Here is a 22,567-nt window from a genome sequence, read left to right on the forward strand (position 1 = left end):
AACATGTTTTTAGTCATCTCTGGTATCTCCTGCTTGTTCATTGACTCCAGTTAATCTTAAATTAGTCTTCTTCTAGCAACTGCTGGATTGATTTCTCCCTTGCTAGTTTTGAGAACTCTTTTTTTTTTTCTCCTGGTTGTTAACTATAAGCCTGTCTTCAGTATCTAAGATCCTGTCCTCACATTGACCTAATCTGCTTCGAATATTTTCAGCAGAGTTTTTATTATCCTGGACATCTGCTTTGTGGATTCCATTTGTTTCTGTAATTTGCTTAAGCTTGTCTATTTTTTTTTTTTTTGTCTCTGTCTGCTCTAATATCGCTAAGCATAGTGTGTATTTTGGTAATCTCTGTAGTTATTTGACAGATTATTTCTGATTTCATTTTTCCAGAACTTCACTCAATTGCTTTGTTATCACTTTGGAGAGACCTGTTGGGGGGCTTTTGGATTGTCCCACCTCATTGCCCCCTGGTTTTGGGTCTGTGCTTACATCCCCAATCCCCAAAACGGGTACATGGCGAAGGCTCAAAGGAGTGAGACAAGAAGCATGATCTTTATGGCTGTAGAAGGAATGAATTCCTGGGGAAAGCTTGAAACTCTGCTGGCTGGCTGGCTGACTTAACTGACGTTAGGCAGCCCATGTTTAATGAAAACAAGCAAGGAGTTGAGTGGACATTGGAGGAAACCTGAACAGGATCTTGGGAGGGGTTCAAGGACCCCTCAGAGCAACAGATGATGCTAATTAAGGAAAACGATCCAGAATGTCTCTAGGTGACCTCAGCTGTGGCTTATCTTGCCCCCTGAGGTGTCTCCTTGTTCTCAGTTCAACCATGCCCAGGCCACATCACAGCTCTGCACGTGTATTCAGGGAGCTCTCCAACACCCTGGGTTTGCCTTTGGTGAACTGGATGTCTGGAGTTGCATCTTGTTTAAGTGTCTTCTTATTTCTTTTCTTTTTTAGTTTAATTCCTGGGATGATGCTTATAAGTTGCCTATGGTGGGTTGCTTTATTGGTAGTATTTAGGACAGTTAGGTGGTGATTACTTTTCTGAGGGATCTACCAGGTGTAGCTGGTTTTCGGGTTTTGAGTCTGTTGGAAGATCTTGTTGGGGATGAAAAGTTTTTGCATGTTTGGCCTAGTCCCTGGTTCTTTGACACTGTGCCACAGTATTTTCTATGACCCTTAATCTCAGTGATGGATTAGCAGGGCTAACAGCTGTTTAGAACAATTATATCAGTTGTGGCTATAGTGGTACCAGTATCATCAAACGCAGCCCATAAAACAACAAACTGAGCTAACCCTTAATTTGCAACTTTTAACCATATGAACTAGATTCGTGATTATATAACAAAATGTAAAACAAACTAGATAATTATATGTAACATGCAAGTCCATAAAGTGCCAATTTTGCCCCCAGGGGTTAAAATTTAAAATGGATTAAGGAGAAAATAGAGAAGTGGGAAAAAGAGAGATTACAAGTAAGATTGGAGGACCAAGATGGATCCCACCAATTTGGGGAAACTGGTGCAGAAGACTGAGGTGGAAGAGATAGAAAGTAGAAGTGAACAGAACCATACCCACAAAGAGGTTAGGAACCCCACTGTCATCTTCACAAAAAAAGAAAAAAAAAAGACAAAAAAACTGAACGAAACCAAACAAAACAAGAAAAAAATAACAGAAATGGTCTACTTCTGGGATTCTCTCTGGGTTTACTAGTAGACACCCTGTGGAGACAGAGTCCCAGTCATGCCACGGTATCCCCACAAGCCAGTTGTTGCTTCATGGCAGAGTAGTAGGCAACCTACCAGGCCTGCCCCAGACCAGACTCATTGGGCTCGCTGCAGTCCAAACAGTTTCCATGAGTCTGCACCTAGTTAGGAGCTGCTGGAGGAAGCTGGCAGCAGTTCTGGTTCTGGGTTTAACCGGTTTGACTGAAGAATGGCTCCCGGCCAATTGCTTTCACCTCAGGAAGACTGAGTGCTTTGCACTCGCCACCAGCCAGAGCAGTCACATTCCACCATCCCCTCCACCGCCTCTCTGCAGAAGTCTCTGCGATAGCCAGCCACTACCATCACGGTGACCACACGTCCCCAGGTTCCAGCAGCCCCTCTTGTGCAGTGAGTCCAGCTCAGGGAAAAGGTGCAGCCAGCTCCTGCCTCATTTGTTGAAGTTTTTCCTTGTACTCTTTCTGTGGGCTTCAGTGCACACTTCAGATTCTTCCTGGGTCCAGGGGACCCACTTTCTTCCTTGTCTTCCCCATGATGCTATATTCCAGTTTCTGGATGGTGACGCTCAGAGAGGCAGTTTTCTTTGCTGCTTACTGCTCTGCCATCTTCATGGAAGTGATTGGAGATCTTTGAACCAGGGCAGTAGTTCTTAAAATTCCATCCCTGGAATGGCAGTTATCAGTACCAGAGGAAATTCTTAGACCATACTCAGACATTATCCTGAACTGAAACTCAAGTTGAGGATCTAGCAAAATTTTAGTAATTCCTCCAGCTGGTACCTTTTTTTTAAAGTGTGGTAAAGTAAAAGTTACTATCAGTAGTATTAAGTGTATTTGCATTGTTCAGCAGATCCCTAGAACTTTTTCATCTTGCAAATCTAAAACTCTACACCATTAAACAACTCCCTTTCTTTTATTCTCCCTAACTTCTGCTGACCTCCATTCTACCTTCTTTTTCCATGAACTTGACTACTTTCACCCACCCCATATAAATGGAACACCAAGTGATTCATACACACATTCAGGCTTGAGAACCATTGAACTCCAAAACTTGATTTGGCTGATATACCCTTCGAATCCTATCACATTGTTCATATTGACCATTGTTTGTCTGAGGCTCACCTGGTGCCCAGTAGGCTCCTGTGCTTCCTTTGCCACCTTGTGGTTGTGTGCTGCATTGATCAAGTTGCTCCATTTCCCTGAGGTGGTTTTCTCCTTTGTGTACAGGAGGTAGCCTAACTAACATGGGTGTGCCAAGTGGTATGTGATTAGACACATGTGAAAGTGTATTGTAAATTGCCAGAAACTAAGTGAACATTATAATATTTATTGTATTTTACTACTAAGATTCTTGTTTTTTAAGAATTTTGCAATTCCACAAAAGGCTGCTTACCAAAAACACTTCATCCCTTTTATGCTATTTGTTCCTGTCTCCCATTTCTTACCTGGTGTTTGATGTGTAATATATAGTATAATTTGAATATCTTAACATTCTTGTACATAAATTTTGTTTCCTTGGGTTTAATAATTATCATATTTTAAGTTTACTGTGCATGTATCACTCATTTAACCACAGGCTTCTGTATGAATATCATCTCCAGGCCTTAACACATATCAGGGGTTTTCAGTTTCATCCTCTTGAAGAACTAACTCATCTGCAGCTATATCCTTGCTCTGGTCCTCCCTGCTTGTTTTGTAGGCTTGCTGTGTGCCACAGCTCAGGAATGTATTCAGTAACATTCTGAAGATTTCATGGTTACTGTTCCTGTATTGGCTTCTCTCTTTCTCTCATTTCATATTCTCCTTTTTCCTTGTTTTACTCTCTTATTTTGGTAGAGCACATCTTCTGGAAGCTTTCTAACTAATTGCATATGGGAGGTAAGACATTTTTGGTTGTTACCTACCTGAGAGTGTCACATTTGTATTTAATTTATAGTTGGTTGGGTATAGAATTCCAGGTTGTAAATCACTGAGCTGCAGAACAGGGAATTGCACTGTACATTGTCTTCCTGCATCTGGCCTCCATGGTGAAAGGCCAAGTCCTGCTAAATCGCAGACCTTTGTAGATATCCCTCCTCCCTTTCCTATTTCTTTTTATCTTCAGGAATGTGAACTTTCATGATAATATTCCTTGGTAGTGGTCTACTTTTGTGTCTTGTGCTGAGAACTAGACAAGACACTTTTAGTCTACAAACTCTTCATTTTTAGAACTTTTCTTGGCATATAGCATTTCATTATTGATCCCTGTCTCCCCTTATTTTCTCTGTTCTGTTCTGTAATTCCTGTTAGGCATTGATTTGTCTCATGATTGTCTTATCTTTTTTGCTTTTTTTTCTTTTCTTTTAAAGCTATTTTTAAAAAGTATTTGTAAAAATCTATCTTCCTAACCTTGTTTTCTTTTTTTTTTTTTTTTTTTTTGGATGGTGCTAGGGATACAACATGGGGCATTATGCATGCAAGGCAAGAACTCTCACTGAGCCACATCCCTGGCATTAACCTATTAAGTCATTGATGTTTTGTATGTTTTTCATTTTCTGACACTTGTATGTTGTTTTTCTCTGAACACTCTTATTTTAAGAAATTCTGTTATTTATGATAGCATTTTCTTACCTTGTTGAGATTAATAGCTTTCTGAAACTTACATTTAATGTTTCAAGTTGCTCTTTTTTCTTATTTTTGACTTTAATGTTAGATACTTTTATGTGTTTGATGAGCCCTGAATATTTGATGTTCATGATAAATGGGGCTTACAAGTTGGAGATTGGACTTATTAGGAGGCCTATTAAGTCATTTGCCATCATTTCTCCTATTTCTAGCTCTAAAAACTAGTTGAACATTTTAGCTCAGCATGGTGGCACACACCTGTAGTCCCACCTGCCTGGGAACTTGTGGCAGGAAGTTGGCAAGTCAAGGTCAATATGAGTAACCTAGTGAGATCCTATTACAGAATAAAAAAATAAGGACTGAGGATATAGCTTAGTGGTAGAGTACTTTCCTAGCATGTATGACACCCTGGGTTCAATCCTTAGTATTGAAAAATGTGAACATTTTAATACCTGCTTTTGTTATCTTTGACTTTATGGACTTGTGCCTTTAAAAAGATATGATTGTTGTGTTTTAAGAAGAGGAGGAGCTAAATGTGTGCATTCAGTTAACTTGAAATCAGTCTAGATGTCTGAAAAAAAATTCAGGTCAGGATGTAGCATTGATTTGGTCAGACACATACCTGCAGTGGTGAGCATAAGCTTGTGTTCTTTTATTTTTAAGGCAAGATGCAGTATGTATTTAGATAGTGTTAGCAGAGATCTTGGTTTCTTTTTAACTCTATAGTACCTGCCTCTTTTTCTCTGCTAAAGGTTTTTACTTCAGGTGCTAAAGTACTGATACATTTATAGATGATAATTGGATTTTGTGATGAAAAAAGAATTATAAAAAATCCTTATTGATGTTTTTAAGAAATTTTCTGAGGTTAAACATATGATCCTTAGACTAAAATGCAGCTGACACATTAAGCCTTCTTACATAAAAAGCTGTACAATAGACTTTGATGCCTTTTGTCCTTGAATGTCCAAAAGGGCATTCCTGCAGGCCAGAGATTAGACATAAATAGGGCATGGGGAATGGAGCTGATTTTGATCTTTAGTACATACCTCACCAAAGCTGTCAAGCTCAGACCAGCAGTGGTTATAAAAGTATTAGATTTAATTCTGATGGCAGGTCACCACATACATTAAGCAGTTGTAGGAGGGCAGTGTGTGGTTCTAGCACAGGCCAGTGGACCTTGGGTTATTTCTTGATCCGCTGCTTGTGGTGCTCAATTAGTTGTTTCCTATCCTCTCTGAATATTGACTACACCCCTTGTCCAACATTCCTGCTTCCTTCCTTGGCTGTTGTGTGCTTCCTGAGGCGGTGGTTCCTGGCATTGATTAGACAAAACTCCTTCAGAAGTTTTGCTGCTCAGTGGCAGGAGCAGCTCTTAAGGAGCTCTAAGTGGAAAGGCAAAAGAAAACCTGTTTCCTTGCTGATTGCTATGGAAGCTTACCCAAGATACTTCCCCTTGAATTTGAATGGCTATATATAGTAGAAATTGTTTTTTTCCAAGCATCAGCCTTTACTGCTCTATCAGCCAGGCTCATAGTTTTTCTACATTTAGGAAGTAATATACTCTTGTTTATTGAAGCCACTGACAAGATAGTGATAATTTTAATTATTGTGTTGAAGTTCAGTTAAAATTAAGAGAAGTGCAGTACCACAGTGGTGCCTGGTTAATTAAGTTTCTTAAGAAAATAAAATGTAAATAAAATACGAATTCCTGTGTGTAGGGGAAGAGGTTTTTTTTTGTTTGATTGGCAACTTTTTCTTTTCTTTGTAGTTCTCGGTCTTCTTCATGCTCTCCAACTTTGTCTCCTTGTCTTTTTTTTTTTTTTTTTTTAAAGTCTTTTTATTCTATGAAAAAAATAAAACAAAATTTCATGATCAAATAATAAGAGAATAACAATAGCTATTACACTGTGTATCATTATATTCCTGTGGTAATGAAATGAACTGTAGGGAGTATGTCTGATGCTTAAAAGACATAAGCAGGATTTTTGGTGCTAAAAAAGGATCCTGCAGATGATGACAGTTTAGCTGACCAGTGCTTGGGTTTCCTGTGTTTCTTCACCATTGATGGTCACAGTTGCTGCCTCTGCCACACTTCTACTTTGAGTGCTGCAGTTTAAACACTGGCACACCATCACCTTGATTTCCCCTCAGTTCAATTGAAGCAGCCCAAGTCTTTCAAAAGACTTCTAAATTCTGAGGGCTAGGGAAAAAAACACATTGTAAAACAATTAAAAGAACTGTCACTGTTGTTCACAGAAACTACTTACCATATTCTGATTTCACTAAGTTAGTTCACTCCTAGAGCTAGAAGTTCCAGCTTTGTGAAGTATTTACCAGATTCCTGGGTTAAGGAGCCAAGGAAGAAGCAAATGTTTATAGTTTTCAAAATGGATTCAGATTATATGAAGACTGGACAATAGTTATTTAAAATTCTGTTCTGTTGTTAATGTGGGTTTGGCACTTATCATGTAGTAATTGTAATTTGTATTCCTTTGCAAACTTTTAATTGGCAGAAACTTAGCACATATATGTGTGACATCAGAAGTGCTACCAGGAAATGAATGATTAAATTTGTAACATTATTTTGCAATCCAAAAATTTTGGACTATTATAAAACAGATAACAGCTTCGTCATTTGTCTTTTGAGATTGTCATGAATATCCCCCTCATTTGGTTGAGAATTTAACTAGCTAGTTTTTCTATGGGAAAAATTGTTCTTCAGCAGAGTGTGAATGAAATAGTTTATCTATTGTGGGACTTCCCCAACTTGTGGAGGGCAATGAGAAGAAAGAGTAGCATTTATGGAATTTTGCTGTTCTGCCAAAAGGGGTGTGCTCCTCCAGCTGCAGCTGTGGTGGCTGCTGGGAGAACAGCAGGAACAAGGGTGACCCGTAAGAATAAGCTCTGGATAGTGCCAGTGGTGAGGGGCTTCAGAGGTTGCTGGCATTTGATAGGAGACTCCAGGATGCTTTGTGTGGAGGCCACAGTTACAATGTTCTTGGAAGATTTGCTTTTAGTTCCATAAAGAGGAAGAATTGGCCATTGTTTTTAGAGAAGTTAGTCTCACCTGCAGAGTGAGCAGCTTTAGCATGCCATCATTCATCTTCCAGGTGGGACATGTTTTGGGTATGTAGATCTGAATGAGTGTTAGAGGGTTAGTGGTCTCTGTCTCCCACTTGGCTTTTCTTGGGAAAGTAGATACGGGTTCTGCTTACCCTGTCTAACATGCGTGTGCAATTCCAGAAGGAAAGGCAGAGGAAGGCCTGCTTCCTGTGACTGTAATATTCTAGTGAAGATAGCTCAGGCAGGGTGTAGTATAGAGCTGGGGCCCTGGAGTCAGTAATTATTGGAAGATCAGAAATAATGAGTTTTGAGAGGAACAGTTACATTTTTTTCTTTTGATTTTCTGCAGAACTTTAAAAGCCTTAGCCGGGTGTGGTGGTTCATGCCTGTAAACTCAGCACTCGGGAGGCTGAGGTGGGAGGATTATTGTGAGTTCGAGACCAGCCTGGCCTACAGAGTGAGCTCAAGACCAGCCTGAACTGCATAGCGAGACCCTATCTCAAAAAAGACACACACACACACACACAAAAAAACCCAAAACAAAACAAGACAAAAAACCCTTCCAGAAGGTATTAGAAATGTTTTCTTTTATGTTTCAACCGTAGCTTTTTTGCTTTTATTCCTTCTAACTTTATTGAGTTGTCATGTGTGTTACAAAACAAAACAAAATGAAACAAAATACCACACACATATAATGAAAGTATATGATTTGCTGAGTTTGAACATACATAAGCACGTGTATTTAGCATATCACAATCCAGGTAATAGACATATCTATCACCTCCAAAAGTTTCCTTGTCTGTCCCTTCTTTTTTGGCAGGGAAGTAGGGGTAAGAACACTTAACAAGAGATCTGTCTTGATAATTTTTAAAGTGCAAAATACCTTATTGTTAACTGTAGGTACAATGCTATACAACAGGTCTGTAGAACTAATTTTGTGTAGCTATAACTTTATACTACTCTTTATTTCACCCTCCTCTTTCCTGGGTTACCACATGCTGGGTTTATTTCTGTATGGTTGACTTTTTAATGCTTCATAAGAAGTATCATATAGTATTTGTTCTTCTGGACAGATGTAATTCATATGCCAGTATCCATCCATTTAGTGACAAATAGTAGAATTTTCTTCTTTATTAAGGTGGAATAATTCGTGTGTGTGTATAATAGATATATAATATACATAATATATAATATATAATAGGTATGTAAATAGACATATAGCTATTGTATATATATTTATATATATACATATATATGTATATCTATGCATTTGTCATGATGTTTAGGTTCTGTTTAAAACTTTTGGCCGTTGTGACTAATGTGATGAACATGGGAATGCAGCTATGACTTTGAGATGTTGATATCAATTCTTTTGGGTATACAAATATATCCGGAAATGAGATTACTGTGGTATCAGTTGGTAGTCATGTTTTAATTTTTTGATGAGCCTTACCACTGCTTTCCATAGTTGTAGCAGTCCTATCAGCAGTGCACAAGGATTCCAACTTCTTCATACCTCATCTATACTTGTCATCTTTTATCATTTTAATAATTGTCATTCTAAGAGATATGAGATATAATCTTGTGGTTTTAGTGTGCATTTTCTGGTTAGTGATGTTAAGCATTTTTTATATATATGTTGGCAATATGTCTCTGAGGCAATGTCTATTTTAAAATTTGGCTCTTTTTGCTATTGAGTTGTAGTTTATGTATTCTGAATATTAATTCATGCACATATCTATGTATGTTTGCAAATGTTATCTCCAATTCCATAGGTTACCTTTTACTTTGTTTTTTTTCTTTGCTGTGCAAAAGGATTTAATTTGATGTAGTTTTAGTTACCTGTTTTTGCTTTTCTTGCCTATGCTTTTGATGTCAGACTGAAGGAATTGTCACCAATTCCAAGATCTTTTCTCCTGTAGTTTTTTTCTTGGAGTGTTATGGTTTCAAATCTTGTGTTCAAATCTTTATTTCATTTTGAGTACATTTTTGTTTATGGTATAAGATGAAATCCATTTACATTGTTTTGGATATGTTGTTTTCCCAACAGCATTTATTGAATTACGAATTCTTTCTCTTATTTTGTATTTTTGGCACTCTTGTTGAAGTTAAAGGACTGCATATGTATTGATTTATTCTTGAGGCTCTGTGCTCTGTTCACTTGATCTATATGCCCATCTTTGTGCCTGTGTTTTTGATTACTGCATCTTTGTAATAAATATATTTTGAAATCAGGAAGTGTGATGCTTCCACCTTTGCTCTGTTTTTCTTGCTGAAAATTGTAGTGGCCATTAGCAGTTTTTTGTGGTTGCATATGAATTTTAGTATTGTTTTTACAGAAGGATAGCAAATTTAAGCCTAGCTTGAATAATTTAGCACATTAAGAAAAATTGAAGGGGAGGGGATTCTGGGAAGGGATATAGCTCATTTTGAAGGCTCTATGTCCAGTGCCAAGTAGTCCCCCATTCCGCCACTGTCTGAGATTTTTATAGAGGTTATATTGAATCTTTGTTTAGTTAGATTGTACATTCCAGCAATAGTAATTTTTATAATTGATTAACATAAAGTGTTTTTGTGTCTTGTCTAATTTCCTTCAGCAATATTTTACTGTTTTCTTTTTTTTTTTTTTTTTTTTTTTTGTTTTTATCGGTACCAGGGATCAAACTCATGACTGCCTGCTTGCAAGGCAGGTGCTTATGCCACTGAGCTAAATCCCCAGCCCCTATTTTACTGTTTTCTGTGTGTACTTGGTTAGGTTTATGTCTAAGTGTTGTTTTGGTGCTATTATAAGTGGTATTGTATCTTAAATTTCTTTGTGAAACATTCACTGTTGGTGTATAGAAACACAGCTTATTTTTGTATGTTTTTCCTATCATGCAATTTTACTCATTACTATTAACAGTGTTTTGGTGGAATCTTTGTGGAGTTTTTTTTTTTTTTTTCCACATAAGATCTTACCTGCAAACAGATAATTTTATTTTTTCCTGTACAATTTGAATACCTTTTCCTTCTTTTTCTTGCCTAATTTCCTTGGTAAGGACTTTTGGTACTGTACTGAATGGAGTGTGACAATTTGTGGCAGCTTAACATGTCGCAACTTAATGTGTTTTGAATTGTGGAAAAGCTTTCTGTTTTTCTTCATTAGGTATGGGGTTGACTGTGGCTCTTCATCTGTGGCTGTCATTGTATGTAGGTAAGTTTCTTCTGTACCTAACTTCTGAGTTTTATCATTAAAGAATTTTGAATTTTAGATGTCTTTTCTGTACCTATTGAGATGCACATGTGATTTGGGCTCAAACATTTAGGGTAGGTGCTTTGAGCCCTCCTACTGGGTGCTGCTGGTAGTGGGGTAGATTCAGCTTGCAGAAGAAAGCAAGTCTGATGCTGGGTCTTCTGGAAGTTTCTCTCTTAATGTTAAACAAACAAAACAACAAAAAACCAAAAATCTTGCTCTGTATTCTACTTTAATAATGGAAATAGTCTTGTAGTTATTTCACTATAATGTCTAATAAGGGAAAAGGAAAACAAAGGGAATTCAGGGCAAGAGAAGAGAGTATAGAAAAAGGAGAGAAGAGGAAAATTGAAAGGATCTTTCTAATGAGTAGGCATTCACAATTTATGTATATAAAGTTAAAAAAACCAACAAACAACCATGCATCTTTGCAGTATTATGCTTTAGCAGTAGAGATTATTTTTCAAATATACTGTTATGCCAAAACTCAGTGTGCATATGTTTACAAGGTGCATAGTGGTGGATTCTGTCTCACCTTCCTGTGTGGCTGTGCAGTGTCTTAGAGCTTCTCTAGTGATGTGTGGTATGTAAGAACCCAAACAAGACATATCTGCATGCAAATTGTAGCTTCCTGACTGTGTTGTGAGATTACTCAGTCTTCTAAACTCCTAGGATTTTTCATCTGCCAAGAGGGGTACATTACTTTAAGGAAAATATGAAATGATATATGTATGTGTATATATTTATATATTTATAAAATTATATATAAATAATAGGGTTTATGTAACAGGGTTTAAAAAGTCTTATACTTATATGTGCACACTGTACATGTACAGTGCTTAATACAGTGCCAGAGATACTGAGGTGCTAAATCCACAGCATCTGTCACTATCACACTGTGCTGGATTCGTAGGCTGTGATTATACTTAAGGACTCCTACATGGTGGAGTGTGGCACTGTTCTCTTTGTGCTATCCTCCTCCCGGAGGCAATTGTGATTATTGTAGGGAAATGGAAAAGATACTAGCCCCTGTTTGGATTGCATTCAGATTACATTTTGCTTTTCTTAGTTCTTACCTTTTAAAAGATTTTTTTAAAACTCGATCTTTTTTTAATGCTCTCTGTGTGTTCTTAAAACTTACTTATTAAAATTGATATTGTCTGCTTATAATGCTTTCTTGGGGCTAGGAATGTGATCTGCCTGGCACTGGCAAAATAGTTGTAGTTTCTTAATCTCATTTTTTTAGGTTTGCTTTTTCTAAGGTATATTAAACGAAGAAGAATTTACTCATAAAACAAAACGAATTTATTAAGCAGCCAGCAGTTTTTCTTTTTTTTTTTTTTTTTTTAATCAGTAATTTTATCAGAACTTTGGTCAGCAAGAGAGAACTAGTATTTGTATTTGGACCTTTAGAATTCTTATCAGGGCAAAGTCTATCAGCTATTTTGGCACTTAGCTTGTCTAAAAGGATCATGGATAGAATCCTTTTCATTTACCTTTTGTTTGAGAGAGAAGAGGATTGAAGAGGCCTCAATATTATGTTTTTAGAACCCTAACTGGGAATCATGCTTAGAAGAGCAGTCCCACGTATAACGTCATTACATCTTCCTTATTTCACTCATTGGGTCTTTCTGTTGTTTGTTTACTTGTTGTTTTGCTCTTGCTATGTAGTTCACTATGTACTTACTATGTAACTCAAGCTGGCCTGGAACCTGAGGCAGTCTCCCTGCCTTAGCCTCCCAAGTGCTGGGATTACAAATGTGTACCACTTGGCCTGGCTTTATTCCTTGGATCTTTATTTTCACTTTTTAAAAGAATTTCACGCATAATGCATAATGCAGTGGTACTAGCTATACCATAAAGGTCTAGTTTATGTTGAGTTTTTTTCAAGATTAAAAAAATAAGTTCAGAATAGTCGGAAGTCCACAAAAAATGTTCATTTTATTTGAATCATTGACATTGTTATGATAGACCAGAGGTTTGGTAATAGAGTTTTGGAAAGAGGGTTTCTGCTTCACTTAGTGATTTTATACGATTGATCCCTAGTCTTTTACTCTCTTTCGTATTGAGAGACCAAGACTGAGATGTTTGTTGTGTGAATTTTTCTGCAAGTGAGGAAAGCTTGTTCAAACTTTAAAGACTATAAAGTTAACAACTTTTTGTTTTCTAGAATTTCCTCTGAGACATGTAAAGAGGAATCCTAGAACAGCTTCCTGATACAGGTGTAATATATCCCATCTTCTGCACTGACTCCCTAAAGGGCCTGTCTGCAATGTTTCTAAATAACTTAGCTGTCTATAATAGTGTTGACAAAAGCATATTATACTGTGGTGCACTTTTTAGAGAGCTGATGCCCTCCACACTTTTGCCCAAGAGCTCATCCTGAGCAAAATCAAGATTTGTTGAAGTGTAGTGCAGTGTACAGTGCATGTAGGTCTTGTACTGCAGGTGGTAAAAAGAATTTAGCAATAATCAAAGAATATGGAAAAATAAGACTCCATATACTACAATAACAGATTCCCATTTCATAGCCTATTCCCTTGAAGGTTTTCATAGCCTTTTTGCCTTGAAGGTTCACATTAACCTGTACTTTGTCAAGGTAAGCTTATTTTAAGAAATATAAATAAGGGCTGGGGATATAGCTCAGTGGCACAGCGTCTGCCTGGCAAGTGCGAGATCATGAGTTCAGTTACCAGTTTAAAAACAAAACAAAAAAACAAAAAAAGGAATGTAAAACAGAAGCAGTCAGCCAGACTGCCTTGAGAAACAGCCTGATAGAGATTAGCCACTGTTGCTGGTCACTTTGGTGCACTAGGTGTGAACTCTGTTGTGGGACCCCAGGCAGCACTTCAACCCCCCTCTTTTGGAGAAGGAAGTCCTGTATCAGTTGCTCTCCCATATTTAGGTAGGGGAAACATGATAAGATTTCAGGAATGTAAACTTAAATTAGTTGTGCTGGTGTGTTTGTTTGTTTAAACAAACTTTCACTTTTGGTAGAGTTTTAGGAAGATTAGCCTCCAATGGTGAACTGGACGGAAGTGGTGGGCATTGTGGTGGTATAGGCTAGACATAGCTAAAGAATGGAATTCACCCAGCTGGAGGGGTGGAAAGAAGGCATCAGGAGTCCTGATGGCTCCCTTTGTTGTCATTCTGTCTTTTTTATTCCTTTTTTATTCCTTTCCACGTTTCTTCCTTCATGCATTCATGTGGTTACCAAGTATTACTGAAGCCTGTTATTTACAAATTTTGTTTAATGCTGTGTAAGAACACTGTGTGAAAAATTGTATTTGCTCTCTAAATGGGATGAAAAGAAAGTTTGGAAGAATAAAATAACTGTTTATCTTATCCCCTTTCCTCACCATTGAACCACAATTGAGCTCCATCCCTAGCCTTTTCCTATTTTATTTTGAGACAGGGTATTGCTAATTGCCCATGTGGCTAGCTTGAAAGTTTCTCTACTCCTGCCTTGGCCTCTCAAGTAGTTGCTATTAGAGGTACGTGCTACTGTACTTTCAAAAATATTGTTGTTACAGTGATAGGTGCTTTTGGCTTATAAAATCAGGATGTTTGTATATTTGAGAAATTTAACGGTCAACGCAAAAGGATTTAAAAAAATTTGAGACTTTTGCCCCACCTACTTTATTTCTTATCAAAATAGATATATGTCTCTAAGTGCTTGCCATCACCTGAAAGGTGGCAATATGAATAAAATAGGGAAGCAAACTGCATTTTATCAGATCCTGAAAATATTTAAGTAAAAACTATATCCAGTGATGAAATAAGATAGCGTGTTTAGCAATTTAATATTTTTGCAAAGTTTAAAGTCCAGGTAGTATTTAATAAAATTGGAAAAGAATATTTTCTTTTTTTCCTCTGTAAAGGAAGGGCATTTTGAAGCATTTGAAACAAGTATAATTGGGTGTGTTTGTGGAAAGTGTATGTTTGGTTTTTTTAGTCTACTTTATGATGTATCTAAAACAAAAACCCCAAGCTGCACGTCTGTTAGGACCTGCTAGATAACATGAACTGAGAAAGCAGGTTGCAGGTTAGGTAATCCTGGAGGTTGGGCACTGTGACACACTAGGGAGCCCTCAGCCCTTTGTAATAGGAGCAGCTGCTACTTGGAACTTGTCCCTTGTCGCCAGGTGGCAGTCCAGGTGGAGATGTGTATGTGGGAGATATCTTCCAGTTTTCATGGAAATCTAGATTTTTAAGTAACTGATTTTAAAACTTTTAACACCAACACCATGTGTATCAAACAAACTTGTCTTGGTTTGGATTTGACTCTTGGGTTTTACTTTAGAACCTTTTGGTTTTACATTACTAAATGTATTTAGTTACTGCTTTATATTTTAAAAGTTCCTAACATTTTTACCAAACTTCCAGTTGAATTTGAATAGAAATGTTTCCATTGAATAGAAATGTTTCCATTTGAATAGAAATGTTTCCGTTGTAACTTTAGCTGCACATGCATATCATATAGCCTTGTCTACAGTAGACCTTAGTAAAGATTAATTAAACCATATTGAGTGCCAAGGAGTTGAATAATAACCCATAGCCTTCCAGTGTACAAGAATCAAAGAAAAAATATGAACACAGAAGGAGCTATTGGTATAAAGATAATCAATAAGTTTTCCACTTGTGCTGTAAAGCAAATAGAGAAAAAAACATCTGTTTGCCACAAAGAAGGAGGTAACAGAAAGGTTAAGGTAAAAATGAGAGAGGCAGGCTCACTAAATACCACTTTCGTAGTATAAACCTTTGCCCAGTCTTGTTTTCTGTGCCGTTGCTTCTCCAGCTTGACTTCCATAGATGTTTTTATTTCTGTTATAATCTTGTAATCTGAGAGTGTAGAGTGGTCCAAACTTGAGCACGTCTGTTCCTGTGTTCTTCGTTGCAGATAGGAAAATAAGCAGAAAAAGCATTCATTTCAAGAATATCCAGTAGTTACTAAGAGAGGCCAGGCTGCTGGAACTTTAGCAAAAACTATCCAGTGGCAACACTGAGCTAACATTATAGCCTGGATGCTCTCTGAGGGCATCTCTGCTGGCCTCATGCTGACACTGTATGTACAGTTATGTCCACTTACTGCAATTTCATTCTCTTCTGTCATGTCTTATTGTGTTGCTACAGAGTCACGAATGGGATCATATGATTGTTGTGGGCACACGATGAGTATCAGGGATAGGACAAATGATTGCCTTCTCAGCATCTCTGATGGGGCTGGGCCCTCCTTCCACTAGCGTTTATCTCATGACAGGTGACTCGGCCACTGGGCACCATTGTGTTCAATTTTATTTTTGTTTATTTATTTTTGTGGTACTAGGGATTGAACCCGAGGCCTTCTGATCTATATCCCCTGTCCTTTTATATTTTTGATTTTGGCTGGACTCATACTCATGATCCTTCTCCAGTACTCCCAGAATTCTAAGACTACAGACATGGCCCTTCATTTCCAACTATGTTGACCTAAGGAAGGATGGTGGTGTGTGAAGCTCACTAGAGGTAGAGATGTCGGAGGCTCATGCCATTTTTAGGACTTGGTGGTTTATGGCAGAAATGGAAGACTCAGAATAGATAAGTTACTTACTCAGAATGTTTAATGGTGGAATTGGAATTTTAACTCATTAGTGTTGGCTAACTTATTAGTTCTCAAACCCATGGTAAAAACCAGTTTGTATGCAGATGTGTCTTTCATGTGACATAAATGGCCACATGAAATACTTTCCCAATCTTCAGTCCAAAGGGTACAGCTTACTTTCTGTTCCAAGCAGATGTACTAGAACTCATTGCTGCCCTTGTATATGTTACATTGTCATCTGCTTTGCAGCCCCAGGAAATTCTTTAGTTTGCATAGTTGTGACACATGGTTTAATATAGGCACCTTCTTATAGTATAGCTTTTAGACATGATTTTTTTGTATGTGTGCATATTCTGAACATGTGTGTCTATTAAGTGCTAGACATTATATTCTAAGCCTGGAGTACTGTATCAGTTTCTGCCTTTTCAATACTTGGAAGAAAAAGAATAGGTAAATACATATATGAGTTGTTTAATAAAAAACTGACAAATGGAACATTTTGAACAATAAAAGTTTCAAGTCCAAAGTCCTTCAAGAAAAAGAAACTAACTTATGTTAACCTTTTCCCAAGTCTGCATATTCCTTATAATAATGGATAGGAAAAGTGATGTTAAGAAATGGGCAAAAATTGTGGTCCATCAAGGACTGGCTAGCGGCACAAAGACACTAAGGGCCAGTTTGTTGTCTCTGAACCTAGCCTTATTTTAATAATTCAGTTATCTGCTGCCCTGTCATGTTTTTTACAATTGTTAAAACATTATTTATTTGTAATTCTAATTATAATTAAACATTATTTAATTATAATTCATTAACTGTGGGTAATTTTCATTTTCATAAAGTATCACATTGGCTACCACTATATCTGAAAATGACTTTGCTGTTTCTGAACATGTGACCACCAGAGGAAACATTGCTGAGTTCTGATTGTCCAGTGTGTCCAGTAGCCCTCAGGAGCATGAGATCCCCAATGTAAAGGGTAGAGTACTGGTCTTGCAATAAAGTCCTTCTGTGGGTGCCTTTTAAAAACATTGTATTTAAGGCTAGGTCTGGTGGCACACCTGTAATCTCTTCCATCTGGGAAGCTGAGGCAGGAGAATCTGAAGTTTGAGCTAGCTTATTCAACTTAGGACTTAGAGCCTGTCTCTAAAATGTCTAAAATGTCTAAAAATGAAAAAGATCTGGGGTTGTACCTCACTGTGAAGGCCCTGAATTCAATCCCAGTACTGCCCCCCCCAAAAAAAAGAAAAGAAAAATAAGTTGTATTTGTGTTAAAAACACATAAAGCAAAAGCTCCTGGTCACAAACTGAAAACCAGTTATCATGGCCTGGATCAGGAAAACAGATATCTGCCTGCTTAGAAGCCCTCTTCGAGAAGGGCTTGCCCCCCCTCCCCCATTTTCTTCCCATTTATGTGACCCTCCCCCTCCCATGTGATCACAACTCTGACTTGTGCTAACCTAGCCACCTCGCTGCAACAGGTCTTTTCTTTTCTTTTTATTTAAAGAGAAAAAAAAAAAAAAAGAAAGGAAATAAAATTTTAAAAAAGCAGTAAAAGGGTACAAATAATACAGAATTTCAAGGAAAAAATACAGTAAGATATCACTAGTTAATAGATACAGTAAAAATATAGTTAGATACAGTAAAAATACAGTAAGATATCACTAGTTAATAGTTAATAGTTACATATTGTCATCTTTGAAATAGTTGTCCAAATTATAAAATTAAAGGATGTCACGTGAACATTCATACAATGAGATTGCAGACAGTGCCGGTCAATGATCCAACGAAAGTTCAGTAATATGGATTTCCATCCTACACACTCATACATGCAGTTATATCCCTTAGACCACCTTCCTTTCCTCTCTTTTTAATAACAATTACAGTTTTTGGGTTTTTTTTACTCCCACAATTCTTATTATTTTTTTTTTTGGAGAGAATAAAACCTAATGTGGCTAAACAAAACAGAGTCGGTTAGAACAAAAGGATGGGCATAGTACATGATGTAAAAATAGAATATCAGGTGATCTAAAATGGTTACCATTGTGCCTCTTGCTATTTTTTTTTAAAAAGTTGCCTATAACGTCAGGTATAACAGAATTGATCAAAACAGTACAGAACAAGACCAATAAAACCTACACTGGAGACCTTACAGGATTTCAAAAGAAGATAATAGTCAAACCATAATGGGCAACAGGTCTTTTCTACCTCACACCATGTCAAATCCTTTCTACTTTAAATACATGTGTGTAATATGTGTATGTAAATATGTGTATCCTGCATAATGGATTCAGAAAGGCCAGTGCTCTGATCCTGTGATCTTCTAAATTATAGTCATGGTTACACCTTATACTTACATGCTTGGCACAAGGGTATTGTATTCTGCATTTTAAGATAAAGCTAAGTGACAGGTGATTGTGCTTTATCTGAAGCTTTAAGGACCTGTGTGGTATTTGTCTTCTAGGCTGAGCTCCTCCAGTGTCCTATTGTAGTCCTAGCAGGATCTGGGGTAAGAGCTGACCTGGGAGTCCTGGGAGCAGGCAACCAGGCTGCTTCTGATTCTTGAAGTAGGTTGTAAATAACTTCATTCCAAAGCATATGCAAGTATAATCAGAAACACTGGGCTTTTGGATTCCTGTAATGGTAGCCTCAGTCACTATAGTAGTGATTGCTTGGAAATTGAGCTTTATAAAAACAGCTTCTTATTTAAGAGAATTTAATGTGGTTTTAGTATCCTAATGTTTTAGAGAAGTTCATTTTCACTGTGGTATAATACATTCCTTTAACTGAAGTAGTAACTCAGCAGCATTGTTTTCTTTCACTAGGCACAAGACTGCTGTCTCTGTGCTCAGAATGCCTTACCTGAGGGGTTGGGGATTTAGCTCAGCGGCATAAGCGCCTGCCTTGCAAGCAGACAGTTGTGAGTTCGATCCCTGGTACCGATAAAAAAAAAGGAAACAGGAAAAAAAAAAAAAAAAAAAAAAAAGAATGCCTTACCTGTGGGTGTGGTTTGGAGTGTGGCTCACCCATGTTCCCATCTGGCTAGGGGATGATGGGTTTGAAAACAGCTATAATTTGTAACTAACCACAGGCCCAGGTGACCACTTTGTATTACTACTGCCCAGTGTTCCAGATGTTCCCAAGTGTCTAGCAGAAGGCCAGCATCATTACTCGTGCTGTGGAGGACTTGTGGCTCTGAGGCTGTCAAGGTAGATGATTGGTACTAGGAATGAGCCACTTAAGTGGGCAAGAATTTTGTTGCTCAGGTTTTTGTTTTTATAGGAGAAGCTCACCTGATCAAGGGCAATGGTGACACTGGGTCAGAGCAGGGCTCTGAGCAGGGCAGAGCAGGCTGTTAGAAGATGATATCTCTACAACCACAAGCAGATGCACAGGAAAGAGACATAAAACCCTCTGATCCTGGAGTGCAGAGACAATATTTAGGCTGTGACTTACAAGATGTATAACCTTGCCCTTGTATCGTCTGTAACAGTATTTGCAAAACATAGTCTATCAACCCCTTGTGCTCATCTAGGATGTGTTAGATTGGAGGTGGCGGCAGTGTGGTTGTTGGTATGTATGTGTATACATATTCTCCATGCATACATTCATAGCATTTTTTTCAGAAATGTTGATTTCTAGCTGGGCATGGTACTATGTGGCTGTGTTTCTAACTACTTAGGAGGCAGAGGCAGGAAGATTGAAAATTTGAGGTGAGTGTGGGCAACTTAAAATCTTGTTTTAAAATACAAAATAAAATGGGTTGTAGTTATAAGCTCAGTGCAAGGATCTGCTTGTACTAAGGATTCTTGAATTTCATATCCACTAAGCCATAATCTATGAATACAGAGGCTGGTAGTTGGCATTTTAATCACACTTGATTTTGTGCATAGTGAGATTCAAGAATATCTAACCTAGGAAGTAACTCACTGAATGAGGTTTGAGTTGTACTATGGAGAGACCGAGACTGGATGGAGAAAAATGAGACAGGGTAGACCTTATATAATTTGTTGATTTTTGCATGTGCACTAGGGTGAATTTCTCATACTGTCTTGGAAATCTCAAATTTTAACTCACCTTTTTGGTAACTTCTGAACCCAGAATGTGGTTTCTTAAGAAGTTTCGCTACTTTTCCTTTGTTATCGATGAACATTCTTATGTTCAAATATGTATAGATATTTGCACATAGTATGAGTTTTTTCCTTGCTGATTCTAACAATTTAACTGCCAAATATTAATGCCAGGGACTGAGGACAGACTACTACCAGTGACAAGTGTAAGGCAAACTAATGACTGAGAGAGGCCTTTTCCATGCATTTCTAGTGGCTTATTCTGTTAGTTTAAAAAAAAAAAAAAATGACAGCAATGATCATACCAAAATCAACCCTAGTGCCCTAGGTACTCCTCGTCTCCTCTAGTCCCCTTGAATGAATGAATAAGTTAATTGAGGCAGTTTTGTAGGGAACTGATGGGAGAAGGGACCAGGATGGTGTCTGTGAGATGTATGGGATGCTATTGCCATGAACTATCTGGGATTTGGTGAAAATGTAGACCAAGGGATTGAAGAAGAGAGTGTCAAAACACAAGGTGGCTAAGGGTGGTGATAGATCTCATTGGGAATGGAGGAGAGAGAAGAAAGGACCAGTTTGGAATATTTTGTTTGTAGCTTGGCAGTGAGATGGATGTTCTTTCCATTCAGCTCAAATAAAGAATTCTGGAAAAAAACTAAGCATTTATTTTATAAAGTAGGATATATTTATCAATGAAAGAATGACATTTCTGAAATTCATGTTTATTTGAAATAAATTTCTCAAAGGCTCTAAGTAATCCTTGTTGAAATGCTGTTTTTGATTTGCGGTCAAGTTTCCTAAATAGTGTTTTAACAGCTAGCCATGCAGGCAGGGTTTGGCCACCAGGGAGTTTATATCTTTAGATAGATTTTTCAGTATCTGAGAACTAAACTGGAATGTCTGAATACATAATTAGTTTTTCAGTACATTGAATCTCTTAACAGAATTTTAATATGTTAAATATGAAGTATACAGTTCTTCTTTTAAAAAATATTTGTTGCAAGGGGTTGTTTTTGAAGCACAGGCTTCAACTGCATCCTGTATTTCACTACTGCATCTCTGAATTTGCTCAAACTGCCAGGTAATTGCTATCTTCTGGCTGATTTGGATAAGCAGCTTATATAGGAGTCAGATTAGGGCCTCAAAGCAGGAAAATGGGGAAATTCATTAGAATTGGAGTGGGCTAAATTTCAAATGTGTTTTAGAAATAGGTAGAATGTTACTCAGTGAATTCTAATTTGGGTGAATTTAGAAAATACCTGCAATCATTCTAAAAAAGTAAAAGGTGATGTGTGTGAGGTTGCTTACTGATTACAAGTTCTTTCAAAGTGCAAGCTGAGCCCTGTCTGGCCTTCTGATGTTTGCCGCCACAGTTTTGCTCTACAGTTTTACAGCATATAAAGGTGGAATGAGGTAGAACATTTGTTGGCTACCTTGATGCCACACTTTAAAGACTCGTGTTCTGTAACCTGCTCACTCTTGTGGCTGTGATTCTTGCTGAATTGAGGGAGTCTTTGTTCGTTTCTTATCTTTTATGCTGTTAATGGTTGCTGTGTCTACTTGTGATATCCCAAAGGACTTGGTGTGCTCAGTGCTCATCTATGTTGCAGTTTCTTAGCTCCAATTTGCTACGTAGGATCATTTTCTTGTGGCATCTGTTGTAATTTTATTCAAATACAATCTTTATTGCCTATCCTGCTTTACTAGGATTCTGGAGAACATGTAAGTTTAGTCACTTGAGCCACAAGAGGAACTCCCCATAATTTTTCTAAGAAGTTTTGATTATGAACCCCAGAAAGTGATGTAATTTTTTCCCCTTATGTCCCTTCCCCAGACTTGTTCTACCTTCTTCCATTAACCCCACTTTTGGTTCCTTTACACCAGTGAGTACTAAAATACATAACTAATTAAGAACTAATATGCTCACTTTCCTAGGATCCCTGCATTTTAATATAAGGCTCTTAAAGCCTTTAGAAATCAAAGCTGAGTGTCAGGCACTTTTTGGCCAATGGCAACCCAGTATTTTTGATTAAGCATGCTTTGTAATAGCTTCTAAATCACCTGTGTGGGCTGGAGATGTGGTCATATTTGGTGGCAGGTGGCACTTAGGTAATAATAGAGACTAGTGGTGAATGTGTCAAAGACCACAAGATGGGTGACATACAGGAAAGACATCTGCTTTCAAGTGTTTTGTCATTTCCTTTACTTAGGTTTACTTAGCAGAATAATTTTCAGTGTTACTCTGAGCATAACTAAACATTGAAATAAAGTCAATCAAGTGGAACAGCATCAGT

At 37.5% G+C, this 22,567-nt stretch overlaps 1 protein-coding gene across 4 annotated transcripts in view; it reads left to right on the forward strand.

The window, feature by feature from the left end:
- The window catches only part of Sgms1 (sphingomyelin synthase 1), a 279,814-nt gene that overhangs the window by 44,975 nt on the left and 212,272 nt on the right, over window positions 1-22,567 (forward strand). For 2 of the 4 annotated variants that reach the window (XM_013156809.3, XM_013156811.3), the window contains exon 3: window positions 10,539-10,586. The exons of the other annotated variants lie outside the window; for them this stretch is intronic. The gene's annotated coding sequence lies outside the window, so the exon portion shown is untranslated. The remainder of the gene's footprint in view (window positions 1-10,538; window positions 10,587-22,567) is intronic. 4 annotated transcript variants of the gene reach the window in all.

The sequence above is a fragment of the Cavia porcellus genome, unplaced genomic scaffold (genome assembly GCF_034190915.1).
Source record: "Cavia porcellus strain 051 isolate PalLab524CR breed Dunkin Hartley unplaced genomic scaffold, mCavPor4.1 scaffold_28, whole genome shotgun sequence".
In the NCBI taxonomy this organism is placed as follows: Eukaryota; Metazoa; Chordata; class Mammalia; order Rodentia; family Caviidae; genus Cavia; species Cavia porcellus.